Below are 14,197 nucleotides of genomic sequence, written 5' to 3' on the forward strand. Positions count from 1 at the left end.
AATTAGCAATCGTTCTTTTAACGCACCCACGGTCCTAAAGTGTGGAATGCAATTTTCAGTAACGAAACGCAAACTGTGTAACTTTAGACCTACAGGCCATGTTAAACGTAAGGCCCGGCTCAATACCCAAAGATAAAGGAAATATAAAAAAACTGAACTGAGGTCGGGAAAGGGAGTACATTATTTCCCCGCGTGTGGAATAATTTTTTCTCGAACTGGTTTGTTTGCTTAGAGTCCAGCACAAAGCTACAGAATTGACAATCTGTGATCTGCTCACCACTGGTATCGAAACTGGTTTCTAGCGTGTAATTCCGCAGACATGCTGCTGTGCTCTTGAAAGGTTGTTTCTCCAACTGGAAACATTATTGGAAAATATTTGTATTTAAGACTTATTTCTAATGCTTCTCCAATTGATTCAATAGATGGAATATTTTAAAGAAAAATTCTAGGCCTTTCGGATTCTAAAGTTACACTCCATACTAGGCCATGTGTTTGAAGCTATTTCCATAATCGCAAAATCGAACTCGTATTCCACATTGTTAAATTTGTGAAAGCATCGTAATCATAAAATTAAATTTGAAAAAAAATGAAAGTTGTTAGTAACAACTGTAATTTCGGACTCTTTACAAATATGTCGCTATTTGGGTCTTAAGTTTCTTTTTCGTAGTGAAAGCGGGCTGACCTTGTGATATAAAACTGAATTTCGGGGCTGATAAACCGGATTTGAATTCCTGCGATTCCACAAAATGTTCCGCACTTTAAGTTGAAAGTGCGTTATAAGAGTGACAGTTACTCCCTTAATTAGATCGTGAGTACCTTGCCTAGGATGATCAGACATCCCAGTTTTACTGGGGCAGCCCTTTTCTTGGCATTTTGTCCTGGTGTCCTAATAAAAGTTTTTGAGACGCACAAAATGTCCCGTTTTCATGGTAAAGACGTCAGACAAACAGCCACATCGAATCGCAGACGTAATAGGCCGCAACTTGACTTGCTCATTCTTATGTGTAGTTTCTCATGGCCTAGCGCGTAAGGCGTGCGACTCGTAATCCGAGGGTCGCGGGTTCGCGCCCGCGTCGCGCTAAACATGCTCGCCCTCCCAGCCGTGGGGGTGTATAAGGTGACGGTCAATCCCACTATTCGTTGGTAAAAGAGTAGCCCAAGAGTTGGCGGTGGATGGTGATGATTAGCTGCCTTCCCTCTAGTCTTACACTGCTAAATTAGGGACGGCTAGCACAGATAGCCCTCGAGTAGCTTTGTGCGAAATTCCAAAACCAAACCAGTTTTGCACAAAATTCAAAAACAAATAAAATCTGTCATTATGAAAATATTAATGTTCTTTTTGAGATACGAAGGGAAGAAAGAACTCTTAAAAATAAAATGCAGGTGTCACTTTACAGCTGCTTAAATAATTCAAGCGTACGAAGCATGACCTTTTTATTTAAGGTTTATCGACACTTCGACGTTCGCCATTTCAGACCATCTGTTTCGCTGTAGTATACGTTATGGTTCGGAAAGACATGTCAAGTTTTATACGAAACTTGTTAATTCCTTGTATGTACTGAAAATCAACGTTCTACCTCACTGATTGCAGCTTACCATTCACTTGATAATTTTTAAAACTCTGACTGGGGTATATTTATACTTTTACGACTTTTAGATACAGTTTAAAGAAAGGCAATATTCACCAATAGGAAAAGGCTAAACAAACAAAACTTACTGTTGGATGAAAAAGGACAGAATCGTTTTTATTTTTCTCACGAATTATTATATTTCAGCACTACACTATACACTATAAAATAAATGGTTTATAGAAATAAAACAGAAAGGTAGACGCGAATAGTGCAGAGATATCAAGACAATAAATTAAAGTATTAAATATCTACTGATAATAAAGACTATTGATATAATATTTGTAACCAACTATTGTGTGCAAGTAAAAAAAACAACAACAAAAATTATAATGTTTTCTTATCAATGTCTTGATTCTTCCTTATTTATAAAAACTGTGCTAAAATATATATGCTAAAATAGTGTAAAATCATAGCTAATTACAACCTTTAGGTTTTAATTAGGTAATGAAATATCAAAACCACCAAGAAGCCTACTTCATTCAAGTCATCCAGCACTATAATAATCATGTAACATACGGAAAAATAACTGTAAAAAAATTAACATAATAATTAACCATTAATAATTGATTTATTATATAAATTGCTGTTACAGTAAAATAATGCACATTAAGGGACTTTTCTTTTTAATATTCTGTATAAACAGGATTATTCCGTATAGTAAGCCAGTTTCTATATATTAGGTTTTGTATATAAACATTAGATGGCGCAAAAACCTAATCGATGCAGGTCTATAAACAATAAATTAAAGCTGCACTGTTCAATTTTGTTATTTTTTAGCATAAAAGTAATAAATTTTAACACAGAACGATTGGAAATATGTATTACTTTGCAGAACGCTTTTCTGTTGTATTTTTGTTTTGTTTCTTGGCAAGACACAAATTTAGATATACAGACTTTAAGTAATTACCTTAGCCTGTAAGAGAATAACTAAAAAGATACTTAATTACATTAGCCTTTAAGAGAATAACTGAAAAAGATACTTAATTGCATTGGCCTTTAAGGGAATAACTAAAAAATTATACTTAAGAGAAAAGTGTCATGAACAAAAATTTTAAATTTCAGTGTGGGACAGTAACAAATATTAAACTAGCAAATGTCCTCCTAGTCCTTAAGATCGAAAACATATATTATGCAACATAAGTTTTTATCAATGGTTTTTTTTTTGCAAATAAGAGCAAAACAGTATTATTTTAAATATAGGTGATGCTATGTACCGCTATATGGGGACCGTCCACGATTCTATTTGTTATTGCCCTGAGCCCCCAGTTGTTGTCTTGGAAAACCAGAATAGAAAATCAGTATAATTGATATTATACTGATATGCGAAAATTCCAGCGCCTATGGGCTCCAGCTCCGACTATTTTAAGTACCTAGGACGCCTCTGAAGCTAGGCGTGGCCTAGTAGTAGACTAATTATGTTAGGGTGCAGATTGGACACTTTCAAAGATCAAGACATGGTTTGAAGATATTCTATACTTTCAGTTGGAGACACATCATTCTTCTTGTCATGCCTATCCATTCTTAAATAGTTTCCATCCAGTACTTTGTACATCTGATCACATTTTTACTAGCTACAGCAATAATTTCTACTGTGAATGAGGACCTGGAGTTGTGGCAGAATTATAAATGTCACATCATCTGCCTCTCACTATTATCTACTGGAATATTCCTATTTTTCTGTCTTGGCCGTAGACTTTTTGATCAGTAAAGTTGGAATGAGTACTGGTTGAGAGATTAGCAATCGTAGTAGATTGTGATACCCAGAACCACGACATGGATGCTCTTGCAATGGCTATATAGGGGCATTATGAAAACAACACTCATTTCTAATATTCATTTCCAGGAGATGGATAAAATTCGTATGGAGATAATGCTTCTTGGCTGCTTTCTCTCTCTCCAGTGATATAAAAGTAAGGACAGTTATACTTGAATCATAATGGGTTTTGTCAAAACCGATTAGTCCACCTATACATAAGGTACCATTCTGATTGAAATTATCCAAGCTGATAATGAAATTCGCTATTTGAAGTGACTTAGATTTTTTAAAATCACAGTCATTTATAGAATTGCTAATCTATTAATTTCACAAGTAGTTAAATCTTTAAACCAGACCTGTTTTTATAAAGTGAAGTTACAAAGTTAATGTTGCGTATTATTTTAAAAATAAAAATATTTAAATAAAACGCTTTATTGTGACTTCGTCTTTTGAGGCCCGCCATGCTCAGGTGGTTAAAGCACTCAACTCCTTACCAAAGGGTCGTGGGTTCGAATCCCCATCGCACCAAACATGCTCGCACTTTCAGCCGTGGGGGCATTATAATGTGCCGGTCAATCCCACTATTCATTGTAAAAAGAGTGGCCCAAGAGGTGGCGGTGGGTGATAATGACTAGCTGCCTTCCCTCTAATCTTACACTGCTAAATTATGGACGGCTAGCGCAAATAGTCCTCGAGTAGCTTTGCGCGAAATTCAAAAACAAACAAAATCGTCTTTTGATTATAAAGGAAACATGAAGGTGAGATTCTAAAACAGTGAAAAATGTCAAATATACGTTTTTAATATAAAGAGTGATTTAAAAACCATAGGTATATATTTCCTACCTTACATTACCAAATCATATCTAAAAATTGTCGCTGAAGAACACGTACTGATCAACATACTCCAAGACTTTCCATCAATAAACTCGTGGATGGTTTTCATCAAATAATGAATTTATTATCTCATTTAGGAAGCATACTGAGCATTTTTAGCTGAATTTCGTCCAATAGATCCAGCTTAGTCCCGCTTTCTTAACGTCTGGATAGTTGTATGTTATTCCTTTGAACTGGTTGGGTTCTATCTCTTTGGCTTAATAACAGCTGTTGATTTCTTACAGTCCCGACACATAATTGTTACAACAATTTTTTTTCTTTACGATATCCTTTAAGAAGAGCTATTGTTCTATATGGGCTTTTGCTTGCAGTTATAGGAAACATATCTTTGTAAGATAAGAAATAAAAGCCTATTCTATTATATTTCATTTATTCTATTGTATATGACTAAACCTTTCAGCACTTTTAGCCTATCATCAAGGAAGTCGATGTTTTAATACTACTCTATCTGATGACCTAGCAACTTCTATAAAATACCTTTAGTAATTCAAGGATTCCAGTTTCATCATCAATTGCATCTTCCTTTAAAGAATTGCAAATACTTTGCTTTAGTCTAATATTTGCACTCTCATCTGTTGTAACATCTATAAATTGGTTTTTCCACAAATCCTTCCTTTCATGTAGAACATCTGGGTATAATAATTGGGCAAGCCTTTCCAAATCTTCTGCAGTTTAAGTTAAGATTTTTTCTTTTATCTGTATCCTTTTCCAAAATTGGTGTATGGTTTTAAACCTGTAAGATAAAAAAATCTACCAATATTTGATAGCTATTATGGTTCTCAGCTGGAAGATTACTAAATGTCGTTAAAGGTGGTCGTTTTAAATGAGCAGCAAGATGAATATCTTGGTATACATTATTTCATCTGTTAAAAGTGAGCCTGATATGCCTCTCATGGTACTTTTCTATCATAATCTGTTGGTTTCTCAATTGGGTTCTCTTGTTGAATTAGGCAGTTAAATTTTCATAGTGGATTTGATGGTGACCTAGTTGATATTGTTCAGGAAAGTCACGCAATAACAAATGACACAGCAGTAATAGTAATAAGTGCAGATAAATAAGTTTTCCTATTCCATACTTTGTAGAAAATCTTGTTTTCAGTTGGAATTCTGGAGCAGATGCAGAAAAAGATATGACTTGTTTAATCTTAGCAATTATCTATTCGTTTTCCAGATTCGTTTTGTACTTCTATAATTTTGTCAGTACAGTCTGTCTGCACTTCTTTAATTTTGTTGTTGTACCCTCTCTGCAGGTCTCTAATAGTTTCGTCAACCTTATCCTCAACAAGGCATGTATTTTAGCTTAATTATTCTTTAAATATTTCGTCTCTTTCAAACTTCTCCATTAAATTCCTTCTTGTTCTTTTAATTTGTTATCTCTTTATTCTTAATCTTAATTTAATTGTATGTTTTTCTTTTCAACTTATGATATTTACCTTTCACATTCTATTTTCATTTTTTTTTTTATCTTTTTATTCTGAACCTTTATTTAAATATTTCATCAGTTCAAGCGAGATAGAAATCTCGCTTCTTGCCTGTTTTGTCGTTATCCTAAACAATTCAAGTTCAAATTTGATCAAAGCTGTATTTTAGTTTCATAAATATACTTTTGAAACTTATTTTATTGAACGTGTTATTTTGAATAATCTGGTAAAAATAATGTTAAATCTTGTTCACGTAACAAAATAAAATTCTTCTATTTTTTCCCTAACATTTTACAGCTATTTTAACTTGTAGGCCTAAGTGCCGAAATAATGTTTGAACAAAAATTACGTGACTAATGATAAGTACACCTCATTCATAAACAAACTTACAGAATTTCTTCGCTAATTATTAGAATAGCTAAATAAACTCAAGAAATCTCATTTCTAATACTGAGCTGTGAACATCTTTTCTGATACTAGCAGTTGTTAAGCTTAAAGTGACTTTATGAGTTGTTGAAAGTAGGCTTGCTTTTGATTAAGCAACTTTTTCGTTTTATGTAGTTATCCATTTTGTATAAAAAATATTGTTGATTTCTGTTCAGTTTGATGGCCATAATCACACAATTAACAAAAATGATATGGACTGTTTTTGAAGTATACCCTCATGGGGTTATCTCCTGTGTCTACCACTGGAAAACGAACATTGATTACCGTGTTGTAAATTCGTATACTTACCGTTGTCACTCTGGGGTATGGCATCTATACTATATATCGGGAACAACTGAAAATAATATAAAGTAATTAATCAATTTTTTTATCAGGAGAAAATTTAGTTTGCAACATTTCTGATCATTTTCACACTATTAGTAGAAATGGTAAAGAAAAAGATTACTGTGAAGAGCAGACGATATTTTTTATTATACTAAATAGTATTGGATATTTGAAACATTACTTCCATTCTCAGGTGCTAAGATGTGGGTCTCAAAATATAAGGTATTTTTGTTCTTTATATATGTACTTTTTGGGTTTAGGAAGATGCATCTAGGGTTCATATTTGATGTAGAAGATAGGTACTCAATTAATTTTACAAGGCTACTTATTATCTTATTAAAAGCAATATAGTTACATAATGCTTGCGTATTTTGTTTCTTAGATTTATGTTGGTATGAATATGGCTTGGTTTGGTTTGAATTTCGCGCAAAGCTACACAAGGGCTATCTGCGCTGTATGAAGATGTCTGAGGGATATGGATAAATTCCATCACATTAGTAATTAACACAATGCGAAAAACAACGAATTGTAGTTTTTTATTTATTGCAATCTTTCTTACTGAAAATTAATTTAGCTTAAGCAATTTGACGTTATTTTTTAAGATTTTCTTCACATAATTCAACTTAGATATGCGTTCCTATACATACATATATAAACATAACTTATGAATTTATTATCCAAACCTTCACTATATTTTAAGCTGAGTATGTTATAAGACTGGGTATTGTAAAAAAAAAACAACGTTTGCCAATGATCTGCATAAACAATAGGATAAAATATTATTAAATGTTTGATATATGTCCCATTTATTTTGCTAGGCCTTATCTATTATACGAAAGGTTCATGCAAGATTAATATTAAACATAGAGAAATTATGTGTCTGAAACGCAGCCTTAAATGTTCACTATCTCTTTCTTTAAAATCAAATCTACAAATTAATAGAAAATACTCTAAAGCTCATGTTAGTCCAAGGAAATATTCATTTTCCATTGTCAATTATTCCCTATTTCTTGCCATTTTCTTTCTCTCTCTTTTCTTTTTTGTTCTTTCCCGTCACTAATTTCAAACTCTACCTTCAGTAAGCGGATACTGAGATACACAGAGCGTTTTTCAGATCGTTTTCTTCAAATACTGACAATAGTATAAGTTGCCAAATTTCCAAAGATTTAGAATCCACTATTCTCCAAACGGATCAGTTCTGTTTGCTACTCGCAGTGGTTCAACGAAGAAGCAGAAGAATGTTAGCTACAGTGGCTAAAATATAAGAAAAACATACATCCTATCGTTATATTAACGGAAAAAAACACACCTTACATTTCACAGTATTTCACGGCGTTTATGACCAAATGAACTCTTTATTGACTGAAAATTAATCAGTTGCTTAAGAAGACACACACACTGCTTTGAAAATTGGTCGCAATAAAGTTACAACTTGAATCAAATTTTTTATCCTTCAGAATGTTTTCTTGGTAGCATGGGTCAACTACATATAGCAATAAGAACTGGATTGATGATAGTTTGGTCGAATTGCTAGTAGATGTTCTACCAATCCTTAACAAGTGAAATAATTCGGCTTGCTTTTTTATGCGTTGTTGTGGTGCAATAAATTCTGTCTTGATGTCAGAGAACGTAGTTGTATTTGTTTCTGTTCTTCTAGCTGATTGGATTACAGACTGAAAGAGTTGGATGAATTTTATTTTTCAAACTCAGAACGCATCTTCAATAAGTATGGGTCTTTTATGACAACTACAGCAAACTGCCTCTACTAAGGCTGCTCACTGCAAAGTGTGGAAGCTATTGATGTACTTTGTCTTAATTGATAGATGTAGTCTCTCATAATGGCTGTTGACACTTGTTTGTTTTTATATGATTTAAACACTTTTATTTATCAGCTGCGCATAGGCGAAAGGAAATTTTCTAAATCACCTAAGTACACTTGCATTGTTAGTACTAAGCACCCAAGTTCAGACGATTTTCATTATTTCTCTAAACAGAAGGACACGTATAAACAGAATTTGCTTTTGAAATTATAAACACCCTCTACAAAATATTTCATCAGCAGTTAGTTTCCTAAACCAGTCTTCACTTTCTGGACAATATCTTTACTTGGATTCACTTGGAATGTGCTTTCAGGTATCGTTGCTGCTCTAAAAATTCTATTACTTGAGGTTTTACATTTTTATCAAGAACAGTGAAAGATCTTGCCTTCAAAACGTTTCGTATTTGGTTTCTACATCCAGTTATTTATCATTCACGCATATAATAAAAGCAAAAATAAGACAAGAAATGTAATTCCGATGTTGTAGTCTCCATCTCTATAAATCCCAAAGTAGTTACTAAGAGTGAAAAAGATATTATGATAACTTTGGAAGACAGGTCAAGTGTTATGTCTATTTGATAAAAGATCTTAACACACCATGTAAATTCATTTCTTTTATCAGTATAACTGTGCCTTATACAAACATAGGCGAGGGCTTCAACCAAAACTGTAGTGAAGGAGTGGTACGAAAGAGATGTTCGAACATATCAAAAATGTCTATTTCAAGTCAACGAGTACATCACGATTATAATGTTTTATTGGTTTATGTCATAGCATTCAGGCCAACGTTAAATATATCGTACTGAGTAAGGTAGAAATGAATTTACATATATACACGTACAATGAATACGCGAATGTAAGTAGAACGAAAAAAAAGATTTGTTTTTAATTTGGCGCAAAGCTACACGCTAACCACACTGTGCGTTTTTAGTTGTGGGTGTGTTTTAACAGGCATTGTCAATCCCATGATTAGGAGCAAAGGGTTTTTATATTGATTTTGGCGCAAAGCTATTCGAGGGCTATTTGTATTGTAAGACTAGAGGGATGGCAGCTAGTCATCACAACTCACCGCGAGCTCTCGGGCTACTATTTTACCAACGAATAGGGGGATTGACCATAACACTATAACGTCCTCAGGACTAAAAGGGCGGGCATATTTGGTATGACAGGGATTCGAACCCGCGAGTCCCAGATGATTGGTCGAATGCCTTAACACACCTAGCCATGCCGGGCCGGAATCGTTTGTTTTCTTATAGTGAAGCCACATTGGGCTATCTGCTGAGTCCACCAAAAAAAAAGAAAAATAATACAAGTTTTATCCTCTGGATAGAAATATTAAAACACAACAATATATTGTATCTTCTCTATTTTGTTTTCTTTGCTTCTTGTGACCTCTAAAGTCAGTCCTTAGGTTTCACTTTTTTGAAAACAATCTATAAACGCTTTCAGATGTTAAACGGTAAAAATACGTAAAATTAATTAAGCACATATTTCAAAAACGTAAATGTAAGATAAAAATTTAATAATGTCTTCATACAAACTTAGTAAGTTAAGATATATTAAGATATAAATTTGTTTAAACTTATAAAATATTCATTATCTCCAGATTCATATTTTTACTCAATTACAATTACTTCTAATACAGTATGGTACAAAAACCACTTGTTTCCACAATCTTTAACAGTTCAGGTATAATATTTATTCACTGTCTTTCCTGCAATTTCCGGCAAAATTTGTGATTAACCTCACTGAACCATAGTTAATTTTATTCTCTCCCTACCTGTTTAAAATGTCCCCAAAAATGTTCACTTATTTTGAAAACATAATATTTTAAGTCTTATATTACATATAAGAGAGAGTTTGTTTGTTTCATTTCGCGCAAAGCTACACGAGAGCTATCTGCGCGAGCCGTTCCTAATTTAGCAGTGTGAGACTAGACAGAAGGCAGCTAGTCATCACCACCCACCGCCAATTCTTAGGCTACTCTTTTACTAACGAAAAGTGGGATTTACCGTCACAATATAATCCCCCACGGCTGAAAGGGCGAGCACGTTTGGTGCGATGGGGATTCGAATCCGCGCCCCTCAAATTATGAGTCAAACGCTTTAACCCACCTGGCTATACCGGGCCATATAAAAGAGAGAAATAATAAAAATATTGATTTTTCAGAATTTTTATTTTTATTTTTCATAATACTTTCATTAACTCTTTTTTTTTTTGGGGGGGGGGTATTTGATATGAAACGCATGCAGTTTAATCCTTAATCTTAAATAATTTGCTTCACCTGCATTGAATTCACTACAGTTTGTACATTCTGAAAGATGTAATGTCTAAAAAAACAAAAAATGATTAATTGATGTTTGAAAAATCTAGTATTTATGCAATACCAACTGTAGAATGTAATTATAAAATCAAACCATCTTTTAATACATCTTTTGGATGTATTACAAAACCCTTTCTTTATCTCATATTCGCCTCCCTCTAGTACAACGGTAAGTCTACGGATTTACAACGCTAAAATTAAGGGTTCGATTTACCTCGTTGGGTTTAGTAGATAGCCTGATGGAGCTTTGTTATAAGAAAAACTCATATCTCATATTCCAAATATTGTTTTGGAAAAAAAAGAAATAATTAACCTTAGAAAGAAGATTGTATATTTTGTAACGACTGGTTGTTATTTGTTAATACACAATTTATAAAGACATATTTTAACTGTTAAAGAAAAATGTAAGCTTTACGCGACGTAGGTTATATTAAAACTACAAAAGCATTGGATAAAAATCGTGGAAACGTTTTATTTTTGTTTCTTAAATTTTATTTTTAGAAAATCTTATATTTGTTTTAAAATTAGTAAGCTGTGATAAATTCCACGTTAGTAAGTAAAATATGGACGAATTTATACGTTTGATGTTAGATTTCCCGAGAAAAAACCTGCTATATGCTATATATTTGCAAACATTTTAATAAAGATATTATGAACAAATTTTAAATTTTGAAGGAACTGTGTTCATGTATTACCTTTTTCAACAGGTAATGTAAGTCATGTTAGCTTGAATTCTTCTAGCCTCAACATCAATTGTTTGTCATAATTGTCTTAGAATGCATCATATGGCACGAAACACTTTAAAATGTCTTGAAAGTTGAAACAACAATTTTTTTCAAAGTTGTCCAGTTGCCAAATAATCATGACGTCGTAGCAGAAACTTGCAGACGATTTTTTTTTTTTTTTGCAGCACAGTGAAAACACGCTGATTTACTGAGGCCTAGTTTACGAACAGTTTTAAGGGCGGTAATCTCACAAGCATTGTAGAAAAAAAATTGTGTTGAAGTTAGACAGGTACGTATTTTATGTTTATTGGTATTATTGTGTGATGTGGACTGTTATATCTTGAAAATCAAACAGTTTCCAAATATTGCTGATTTGTTATCTGTTCTCAAAAAGTTCGATGAAATGTTTAATTTTCAGATTCGCATGCCGATCAGGAGATGGAGACTATATATACCATATGACACAGCTAATTAATTAGATTTTTAAGTAAAACTGAAAACAGAAGAAGGGGTAATTAATAAAATATTTATTGACTTGTGATTTCAGGCAATGGTTCACTATTTGCTTCATAACTGGTCAATAATGTTTTATTGTGCAGCAATTCTAGGATTATTAGAAATCACAAAAAGGACAGTAAAGAGATATCCTAATGAAGATATTAAAGATTCATTATGGAAATAAAGTGATTATACATAATATGAATAGAAAGTGTTACTGAAGTAAAATTCTAATCTCAATGAAAACCATGGAATATAAAATAATGCAAACAATATTTTACAAGTCTAAATCATTTGATATTTTAAATTATTTATTTGTATAAAGTTTTTATTTTATTAGTGGATATTGTTTTAAAATATGTACTTCATTTTCGCTAGGAAACTTTGTTTAGAAACTGTTGTCTTTTTAGGTTCCGTTTAAATGAGATGTGATCTCCGAAGTCACGAAACCGGGAAACGAAAAAGAATGAAGGTGAAAGGTAGAGGCTTTAAAATATTAATATTGTTGCATTTATCTTTAAATAAATATAGAGGCCCTCACAGTCGAATATATGGTATAATTATATTATTTGTTTATGAGAGTTTGATGTTTGTAGTGTAAATTGAAGAGTTCAGTTTATTGTTAAAAATAAATAAAACACGATCTGTTAAAACCATAAGTAATTTGATTTAATTACTTGATTAAGTACATGTATTGATGTGTCATTTATTAATATACAATTTCTAAAGGTGTGATTTTAGTTGTAAAAGAAAATATAAATTGGCTTTTGTGTAATATAGGTTATGTTAAAACTGCAAAAAACAATGGATAAAAATAAGACTTCACTGGGATAAACAAAACTCGTGCTAACTGTTTCTGGACTTATGCAACGATTGTTTATTTGATGAACTGCACTCAAAGTTACCCGAGAGATAACTGCTCTAGCCTTTCCTAATTTTAAACTAATAGACTAGAGGAAATGTAGCTAAGTACCTCCCACCACTAATAATTAACAGGATGACCGTATCGTTATAATGTCTCTACAGGTGAAAAGACGAGCCTGTTCGATATCGAGGTTGGATTCTACGACCCGCAGACTGTGAACAAAATGCCCTAATCATTACGTCATGTCAAGACATATATGTTGAAATTACGACGTGATTATGTGTACAAGCACGAGAAAGAATTACTTGTGTTAGTAAGAATTTATCATCTGTGTTTCAAGTGCTTTATTCGTTTGTATTTTCTTAAATGCAAGTATAAAATTTCAATATAAGAAATTAGTTTTTAATGACAGACTAGTAATTAGGACAAATGAAGGGTTCAATTTAACGAAATTTGGAATTTGTTTCGGTCACAATTTTCCCAATTACAAAACTTGGTTAAAATCTCTGGTAAGTCTTTTATCAGACTGAACTGTTTGTAAAATCACTAGCTTTGAAATACAACCATGCATAAACGATCGCTTAAACTGCAGAGGACGTCCCCATAAGTTAGTAAGCGTTACAGTTCGAGGGTGAATAATAATAAATAATAAAAAAAAATTACGATTTTTGCTTTTTTTCTCCCCCTTTTAATTCAGCTTTCACTTGTAATCTGTTAAAAATACAGAACTGGGTGTGTGTGTGTGAGGGGGGGGAGATCATACATGAAGATATTTCGAGGTTAAGTCACGTATCAACCCGTTTTATATGCGTACAAAGTCCCTTGTGTTAGCTTGATTCAAACTGCTGCTTGACTAACGATACTGATAACGTTGTTTGTTTAGCTCTCCACTTAGTTTCACATGTATTGAAACAGATGGCGGTGTATATGTTTACGGAAAAATAAAATAAAAGTTTGAATTTATTTTGTTAATTCTTTTTATTTCAGTTCCCTTCTATCTCTGCAAGAATTAATTACTCATTATATATTATAATCTGTTTGAACAAGCATAGAAATTAAGTAGTAATGTGTAAACTTTGAAGAGAACCTAACTCTAATAATGCCTCATCCCCAATTGCATTTTAGATAATGTGCGTGATGCAAAGATAAGAAATGTAATAAGCCCCCTGTAAACAATGCCATATGCTATTCATTGGCTTATAGGACAGAGGGTACTTTTCCTAGCTTATCTGAAAGAAGTCTAGATTCCGGATGTATACCCCTTACTGCAACACGACGCCTCGTCATTTGTGTAAGATTCCGTCAGAACATCACTGTAGATGACGCAATTCAGGTAACTATCTTCTTGGACGAAGAGATTGAGGAGTAACGCACCATCAGTAACAAATAGTTTTTATGTGTGTGTTTGAGCTGGAAGTAGAGGTCTTGACATGAGAGTTACCTAAAGATATGTCAGATCTAACTCTTCCAGCTCACTCATGTGCAAAACAGTCG

General features: G+C 32.9%; 1 long non-coding RNA gene across 1 annotated transcript; it reads left to right on the forward strand.

Moving 5' to 3' along the window:
- The first annotated feature begins 11,506 nt into the window (after window positions 1-11,506).
- On the forward strand, window positions 11,507-13,666 carry LOC143224271 (uncharacterized). The gene is made up of 3 exons (XR_013013304.1): window positions 11,507-11,629; window positions 12,249-12,317; window positions 12,865-13,666. It is a non-coding gene; the product is annotated as an uncharacterized LOC143224271 (long non-coding RNA).
- Window positions 13,667-14,197: the final 531 nt, after the last annotated feature.

The sequence above is a fragment of the Tachypleus tridentatus genome, chromosome 8, assembly GCF_004210375.1.
Source record: "Tachypleus tridentatus isolate NWPU-2018 chromosome 8, ASM421037v1, whole genome shotgun sequence".
Lineage (NCBI taxonomy): Eukaryota > Metazoa > Arthropoda > Merostomata > Xiphosura > Limulidae > Tachypleus > Tachypleus tridentatus.